We start from the raw sequence: 9,460 nt of genomic DNA, 5'->3' as shown, positions 1-9,460 counted from the left end.
GAATATATGGTTTCACAAACTCACAATGCTAATATATCACAGAAGTGAGTTCACCCCCTTTTTTCACGGGTCAGCATCAAAGAAATGCATCTTGGACACAATAGAAAGTAGTCATGCAGCCATTAATATCTGGCAACAAAAGTGAGTACCAGGACCGCCGTTAGGCTTACGCAGAGTAAGCAGAGTGCCTAGGGAACCAACCACTTTGTCCCCAAATAGGGGACTACTAAATTGAGATAGACTAAAAAACGTATTATTATTTAATTATGAGGGGGGGGCCTCCTGACCAGTTATGCTTGGGGCCTCAAAAACCTTAGCAGCGGTCCTGGTGAGTGAGTACACCATGTGAAAATGCATAGACTGGGTTTGATTGTGTCAACCTTGTGATGGAAACAGGAAACAAGAGGCTTGCCTTGTGGATTCCTCTTAAAGTGGAGATGATGGAAATATTTGAGAATCTAAGACATTGAAGTGAATACAGTTCAAGGTGTTTAATTTGTCAATAGAGCACAAACAAGTTGTTCAAAACCAAACATACAATCATCTAGTGCACATCACACTCAAGAACAACAGTTAAAAGAAAAATCCCATGTATACTAAGAAAGATATTTCATTAAAATCCTGATGCCCATAGGATACACATAAAATCTTGGGTATGGTAGTGCTACCATGTGATAAGATTTAAGTGTCATACGTATAGCCTATGTTGCCAGTAACAAGCTAATTCAATTCAATTCAATTCCCATACCATGTATAGCATACAATACTAAATTTTACCCAAAGACGCCACAGTATATCATTCGCCAAATATGAGCAGTGAAGTGGAATATACTCAGCATCTGTGTGTCTCTGAGAGAGAGAGAGAGAGAGAGAAGTGTGAGACATACTGTCTGGTTTTCTCACATGGCGAAGAGCAGGTGTCCAGAGAAGGTGGTGTGCTTATTGTAGTTATCAAACACCCATGCACCATGCCACAACTTCACCCAGACCTCATCTCCCTTCTCCAGCAGCAGAGAGGCTCCATTAGAGGCACTCACTCTCCCGTCTGACTGATGAGCATAAGCAAAGGCAACCTGCTCTCCATTTTTTCGCAGTGCGACTCCCACGTTGTGATATCTATGTCCATCACCGTATATATGCACAGCAAACCTATAGACTCCTCTGATTGGAGCTCTGAATTTCCCTTTAATAAAGAAAATAAGGAGAGAGAAACAAATGTTGTAATTATTACAAAATGTATCTATAGTTAACTAATTATAGAATCCATTTAAGCTAGCTGATGTTTTAAATTAGTGTTGGTCATAAGTTTACATACCCTGGCAGAATATACATGTGTATATATATATATATATATATATATATATATATATATATATATATATATATATATATATATATAAACATTTCGTTTTTTTCCCCCTCACAGCTAGTGACTGGCTAAAGACATTTATTAGCAATCTTATGTGCAGAGATGTATAGTAACGAAGTAAAAGTAACGAAGTACTGTACTTAAGTACTAAACTGCAGTATCTGTACTTTTTTGAGTAATATTTTTTTTCCTCATACTTGTACTTTTACTGCACTACATTTTTCTGATGAAATTAATACTTTTACTCCGATATATTTTTCATGTGCTGCTTTCATTACTCGTTACTCGTTTCTATGCCCGAGCGCTAGATGGCTCTGTCATCACCAGATATGATGGAACGTGTTCACGGTCAGTGGGCGATGCAATAAAAGCAGATCGCATTCTCGCGCATGTCTTTTGGCGCGGTCAGTGACGCTCAGTTGGCATTGACACTGGCATGTTGGCAAGATGGATGAGGTAGACGAGGTATCGCCATAACAAACCATAATGGTATTTGCACTTCATAAGAGACTTATTGTACAGAGCTCTAATAAACCAAATGGTATTCAAACTTTTGACTGACTTTCCCCCCCCATTTTTTTTAATGCAGTACTTTTACTTCTACTTCTACTTTTTACTCAAGTAGCAAAACTTGCAATACTTCTACTTGCTTTACTTAAGTACAACACATTTTGAATACTTTTGTCCTACTTGAGTAAGGTAAGGAAAGGTTACTTTTGACTTTTACTCAAGTCATTTGACAAGATGATACTGGTACTTCTACTCCACTACTTTTCTCCAGTACTTTATACATCTCTGCTTATGTGTACTCTATCAAAAGTTTACATAGTTTCTAATGCTGTATACAGTCCTTTGCAACATCAGTGAGTGCTTTACATCGTTTGTGGTAGCTGTATAGTTGTGGATAAGGCTCTTAATTTTCTCAGATGACAAAAAGGCCCATTCTCCCTAGCAGAATAGTTGTTTCCTATAATATTTGTGGGTGTCTTGCTGGAACCTCACGTTTGAGCTTTCCACTGAGTGGCTGAATAATTTTGAGATCAGGAGTGTGAGATGGTCACCCAACGTTCATTTTATCTTTTCTGAAGCTACTAATGGCAGGTTGACTTGGCTTTCTTTTTCAAATTGTTGGCCTGTTAGCATGCCCAAACAATGGCATGTGCAGCTTCAAGGCTGATGAGTGTCAAGTTTCCTCCAGTATTTTTCACAGGGTAATGTATTCATCTCATTCTGTGAGCATGGACCAAAAGTGTAGTGCATTTGTAATTCAAATTTCCCCATGACTCAGTGGTCCATCACCATGTTTCACAGAGGGGATGGTGTAACTATAGGCCATGTTGACTGATCTACAAATGTAGAGTTACTAGTGGCTGAAAAACGTTCCATAGATCTCATTTTTCCAACTGACTTTGTCCCAGGCATTTTGACACTTGTCACTATGCAATTTGATGTATCATCAGCAAAATAACAGTAGCATTTTTGTAGTTATGTCTTTGTTCTGGCAACCCCCAACAGCCCATCTTTCCTCAAGTGCCTCTTTGCTGTACACTGTAGCTTGAAACATTTTTTTCATGTTGTCCAGTTATTTTTGGTTGTCCCCTCCCTCATGAACAATTTCCCTTTAAGGTGTGGATGACATTGCATCCAATCTACCTGCCTATGGCTTGATTTCAACCGAACCGCTCACTTCTGAATTGAAATTTCAACAGTGCCAATTGACATTCTTAATTTGTTTGACAACGCACTCGTGTGCAAAAATGAAACCCTGCCTATGTAGAAAATGAAAATGGTCAGTGAAACACTGACTTGAAGGATGCAAGGTTCACTCAGGATTCCAGCGACACATTCACCTTTTATGTACAAGCAAATCACAAGACAACAGCTCAGTACTGTATGAAACAAGGCAGACAAATGTAAAAAAATAAATACATCCAGCCTGAATTCAAATTGGTCTCACCATCTTGGCGATTGTAGGCGTTGCCAATGTTAGTGATGGGACGTTGAAACACTAAAGTATCGACTTCTGATATACAGTATGTCTACTAGGACCCTCTCCAATCAGTAGGGCAAAGAACGACACCCTGCTCTGAGCTCTCTCCTTCTTCAGATCTGATACAGCCAACCTAGTGGCATTCAGATCCGCTGATTGAACTGTGGATAAAGCACACATGCACACCCAAATACACGCACACAGACACCAAATGCAAACAAAGTGTTATTTTTTTCTTTAAGTTAGTGAAGAGAATATTTCTATAGGCAGTAGTTGTAAAGGAAGAACATTTTACTTGTTCTGCATCAGAAGAATTTGCATAATTAAATGAATAAATAAATTTAAATAAATAAATACATAGGCTACATACATACTTTACATACATACATACAGTGCCCTCCATAATTATTGGCACCCCTGGTTGAGATGTGTTTTTTAGCTTCCAAATATTTTATTTTTTTTCTAAATAATATGGGACCTTAATGGAAAAAAAGAGAAAAATCCAACCCTCAATACAAGTGCATGTATTCAGTGGGGAAAAAATCCCACATAAAGAAATAATTATTTGACATCAAATAATGTGTGTCACAATTATTAGCACCCCTGGTGTTAATATTTTGTACAACCCCCTTTTGCCAACAAAACAGCACCTAATCTTCTCCTATAATGTTTCACAAGATGGGAAAAGACAGAAAGAGGGATCTTCAGCCATTCCTCTTTGCAGAATCTCTCTAAATCATCCAGAGACCTGGGTCCTCTCCTCTGTACTCTCCTCTTCAGCTCACCCCACAGGTTCTCAATAGGGTTGAGGTCAGGGGACTGAGATGGCCATGGGAGGAGCTTGATTTTGTGTCTGGTGAACCATTTCTGTGTAGATTTGGCCATATGTTTAGGGTCATTGTCTTGCTGAAAGACCCAGTGTCAAGTCAAGTCAAGTCAAGTCAAGTCAAGTTTATTGTCAATTTCTTTACATGCACTGGTCATACAAAGAATTTGAAATTGCGTTTCTTGCTCTCCCATGCAGACATAGACTAATCTAGGTAAGGACATAGACAGTATAGACATAGACAGTACTCATACATGGACATAGACAGTATGGACGTAGACATTGCTCATACAGACATTTAAAGTGCAAGACTGGACAACAGAAGACTTGTAGAGAACATACATTAAGAGGAGGTATTTTGTTGTGCTTTTTCTAAAAAGTCCTTTATAGCGTTCTGACATAGTAATAGTAGCATTTGAAGAAATAAATAATTAAAAAAGGTTTTTTATTAAATACACCAGCAGCAGTATGTGTGTGTGTGTGTGTGTGTGTTTGTATGTGTTTTGTGTGCGTGTGTGCGTGTGTGTGTGTGTGTGTGTGTGTGTGTGTGTGTGTGTGTGTGTGTGTGTGTTTAGTGCAGGTAGAAAGTGCGGTGTGCGTCTGTGTGTGTGTACCTGTGTATGTGTGTGTGTGTGTGTGTGTGTGTGTGTATGTGTGTGAGTATGAGTTGTGTGTCAGTGTGTGTATGTTTGGGTTTAGTGCAGAAAGTGCAGTGTGCTTGTGTGTGTGTGTGTGTGTGTGTGCGTGCGTGCGTGCGTGCGTGCGTGCGTGCGTGCGTGCGTGTGTGTGTGTGTGTGTGTGTGTGTGTGCATGTGTATGTTTTGAGTTAGTGCAGGTTGAAAGTTCAGTCACAGATGTAGTAGTGCAGGTGGAATGTTCAGTCGCAGATATGGTGGTGGGGATGAGGGGGGGGAGCGTTGTCAGTGGCCTGACTGGCTAGAGGCTGACAGTGAAGGGAGAGTGGGTTGAGTGTTCAGTATCTTGATTGCTTGATGCATCGTGCTGCTTGCAAGCCTGGTGGTACGGGAACGGAGGCGCCTGTACCTCTTTCCAGAGGGCAGGAGGCTGAACAGTTTGTGTGCAGGGTGGCTTGTGTCTTTGATGATCATCAGTGCTTTTCGGGTGAGGCGTGCGGTGTAAATGTCCTGCAGGGAGGGGAGTGGTACTCCAATGATCTTCTTCGCTGTGTTCACAATACGCTGGAGTGTCTTCCTGTTTTTCTCCGTGCAGCTTCCTCCCCACACTGTGATGCAGCTGGACACGACGCTCTCTATGGTTCCTCTGTAGAATGTTGTCATGATGGAGGGTGTAGCACTTGCCTTCTTTAGTTTGCGCAAGAAGTAGAGACGCTGATGGGCCTTCTTCGCCAGTGATGTAGTGTTGGTGGTCCAAGAGAGGTCGTCGCTGATGTGCACTCCAAGGAACTTGGTGCTGCTCACTCTCTCCACAGCATCACCGTCGATGGTCAGTGGTGGCAGTTGTTTTTGGACCCTCTGAAAGTTGACAACAATCTCCTTGGTCTTGTTGACATTCAGCAGGAGGTTGTTGTCTTTGCACCATCTGGCCAGCAGGTCTACTTCTTCTCTGTAGTGGGTCTCATCGCCCTTAGTGATGAGGCCCACCAGTGTTGTATCATCCGCAAACTTCACTAGATGGTTAGTGCTGTGGGTCGTTGTGCAGTCATGTGTCAGCAGCGTGAACAGCAGGGGGCTGAGAACACAACCTTGCGGAGCCCCCGTGCTCAGGGTCAGGGTGCTTGAGGTGTTATTCCCTACCCGTACTGCTTGTGGTCTCTGCATCAGGAAGTCCAGCAGCCAGTTGCAGAGGGAGGTGCTGAAACCTAGTTTGTCCAGTTTTCTGATGAGTTGTTGTGGTATTATGGTATTGAATGCTGAACTGAAGTCAATGAACAGCATTCTCACATATGAGTCTTTATTGTCCAAGTGGGTGAGGGCTGGATGGAGGGCAGAGCAGATTGCATCCTCCGTGGATCGCTTGGCTCGGTATGCGAACTGGTAGGTGTCCAGGGTGGGGGGTAGGGTGGCTTTGATGTGTGACAGGACTAGCCGTTCGAAGCACTTCATGATTATGGGCGTCAGTGCTACAGGACGGTAGTCATTGAGGCATGATGGTGATGATTTCTTCGGCACGGGTATGATGGTAGCAGCTTTGAAAAGTGATGGGATGACTGCTTGCTCCAGAGAGATGTTAAAGATGTCTGTGAAGACATCCTTCAGCTCTTCTGCACAATCCTTCAACACTCGGCCAGGTATGTTGTCTGGGCCAGCTGCTTTGCGTGGGTTGATGGTGGCCAGTGTCCTCTTCACACTGGCAGAGGACAGGTACAGGGGTTGATCATGGGGGGGAGGGGGAGTTTTCTGTGGATGAGTGTCATTTTGTGCTTCAAAACGGGCAAAGAAACTGTTCAGGTCGTTTAGCAGAGAGGTGTTGTTGTCACAGCTTCGTGGTGCGGTGACGACCCAGCTTCAGCTTTCGGGCAGAGGGCAACAGATTTTGATTTAAAATGTCCTGTTATTTCAAAGCATTCATGATGCCATGCACCCTAACAAGGTTCCCAGGGCCTTTGGAAGCGAAACAGCCCCACAGCATCACTGACCCACCCCCATACTTCACAGTGGGTATGAGGTGCTTTTCAGCATGCGCATCTTTCGTGGTACGCCAGACCCACTTAGAGTGTTTGTTGCCAAAAAGCTCAATCTTGGTCTCATCTGACCAAAGCACACGGTCCCAGTTGAAGCCCCAATACCGCTTGGCGAACTCCAGACGCTTGCGTTTATGATTGTGAGTGAGGAAAGGTTTTCTACGTGCATGCCTCCCAAACAGCTTGTTGGCGTGTAGACAGCGCCTGATGGTTGATTTGGAGACTTTGTGACCCCAGGATGCTACCATTTGGTGTAATTCTGTAACAGTGAGCTTTGGAGATCTTTTGATTTCTCTTACCATCCTCCTCACTGTGCGTGGTGGCAAAATAAACTTGGGTCCTCGTTCAGGCTTGTTTACCACTGTTCCAGTTGTTTTGAACTTCTTAATTATTCCTCTCACAGTGGATATGGGCAGCTGCAGTTGAGTGGCAATCTTCTTGTAGCCTCTGCCTGACCTGTGAAGGTCGACGCACATCTGCCTCACTTGTATGCTGTGTTCCTTTGTCTTTCCCATGTTTAAGAGTGGATAAGAGAAATGGCCTCGGTGTCAAGTCATATTTATACCCCAGGGAAACAGGAAGTGATGAATTACTAATTAAATGTTCCTACATACTCTGGTAAACTTTGTAAACTACTGTAGAAATGACAGAAATGCTTCAATTATATTTATTTCCTGGGAATTGTTAAGGGTGCCAATAATTGTGGAATAGGTGATTTAATGAAAAATAATTATTTTTTAGTCAGGGATTTTTTTATTTTCTTACAATTCATTTGAGTTGAAGGCTACATTTTCCTACAATTTTCAGTGTGACAGTATTCTTCTGCAATAAACACTGAATTTATTTTAAGGCTTTTAACACATCTCAACCAGGGGTGCCAATAATTATGGAGGGCACTGTACATACATACATACATACATACATACATACATACATACATACATACATACATACATACATACATACATACATACATACATACATACATACATACATACATACATACATACATAAATCATGTGGTGTGTTGGAGCTATGTAACTGTCTATTTGATTTTATTATTAGTTTCCTGCAATCTATATTAGTATACGTATATTATATACTGTATATAATTGGCAATATTGTGAAACATTACCCTTATTTTCAGTCTTTAATTGGTTGACAAGACTCTCACTGGCTCTCAGTCTGCTCTCCAAGTCGTCTGCCTTTTCCTCCATGGCCTCCAGTTGTGCTTTGGTGTGTGTGAGCTCAACTGTCTGCTCCTCCACTGTCTTCTCACTGGCTCTCAGTCTGCTCTCCATGGCTTCTGCCTTCTACTCCATGTCTTCTGCCTTCTTCTCCACGGCCTGCAGTTGCGTCTTGGTGTATTTGAGCTCCACTTTCTGCTCTTCCACTGTCTTCTCGCTTGCTCTCAGTCTGGACTCCATGGCCTCCAGTTGTGTCTTGGTGCATTTGAGCTCTGCTCCCTGCACTGCGATGAGGATGCTCATCTCTCTCAACACAGTGTGGATGTCAGACTGTTGGACGGCATCTTTGCCTGTGTTTGTGGTTTTGACATCTGGATTGTGTGCTGCAATCACAACCTGTCCGAACCACAGCAACAGCAGAACAACTCCAGCTGTCTTCATGATCACCTTTGGTCACCTGTGATGAAACATCACAAACATATGTGTTACGTACCAGTCCTTGACAGTAATGCTTTGGGCATTCTAGTAGACAGATAGACATTAGTCATGGACATCTCACATATGTAATAAGAAATGATAATTAGAATTATTCAAATAAATAGAATGTGTGTGTGTGTGTGTGTGTGTGTGTGTGTGTGTGTGTGTGTGTGTGTGTGTGTGTGTGTGTGTGTGTGTGTATGCATGTGTGTGTGTGTGTGTGTGTGTGTGTGTGTGTGTGTGTGTGTGTGTGTGTGTGTGTGTGTGTGTGTGTGTGTGTGTGCGTGTGCATGCATGTGTGTATGTGTGACAACCTTACCTCAGCAGCAGTTCCAGGTAGTGGTGAGGGCCTCTGTCCTCCTGAAGGAAGATTCTGCTCATGAAGCACACTGACGCTCTGATGATTTTATGAGCAATGGGGAGGACTCCTGCTGCTACACACCAATCCACCAATCAGAGCCTTCAGAGACACACGTGTCAGACTGGCATTGCTATCATGTGCATGACTGTCGTGTGTGTGTGTGTGTGTGTGTGTGTGTGTGTGTGTGTGTGTGTGTGTGTGTGTGTGTGTGTGTGTGTGTGTGTGTGTGTGTGTGTGTGTGGAGCGGAGTCAATTTACACTGGTCTCAGTCAGGACTGGTAGACGAGAACACTAAGCAATAGGGTTTTACCGTTCTCCTGTACTTTCAACCGTTCTCTGGGTATCACAGTGCAAATTTTACCTCCAAGCTAGCAGCTGGTCTTATAGGACTCAATGTTAACTGCTAGCTTGGAGGTAAAATTTGCACTGCCATACCCAGAGAATGGTTGAAAGTACAGCAGAAAGGTAAAACCCTATTAATTAACTCAAGGGGAGGTGTAAAATAAGTCATAAAAATCACTTTAAAAGGTACACTGTGCAGGAAATGGTTTAAAAAGGTACTGCAACTGTGCTGATAATTGAAACTGG

This window comes from Engraulis encrasicolus, chromosome 24 (assembly GCF_034702125.1).
Source record: "Engraulis encrasicolus isolate BLACKSEA-1 chromosome 24, IST_EnEncr_1.0, whole genome shotgun sequence".
Classification (NCBI taxonomy): domain Eukaryota; kingdom Metazoa; phylum Chordata; class Actinopteri; order Clupeiformes; family Engraulidae; genus Engraulis; species Engraulis encrasicolus.
This window is presented reverse-complemented; position numbering follows the sequence as displayed.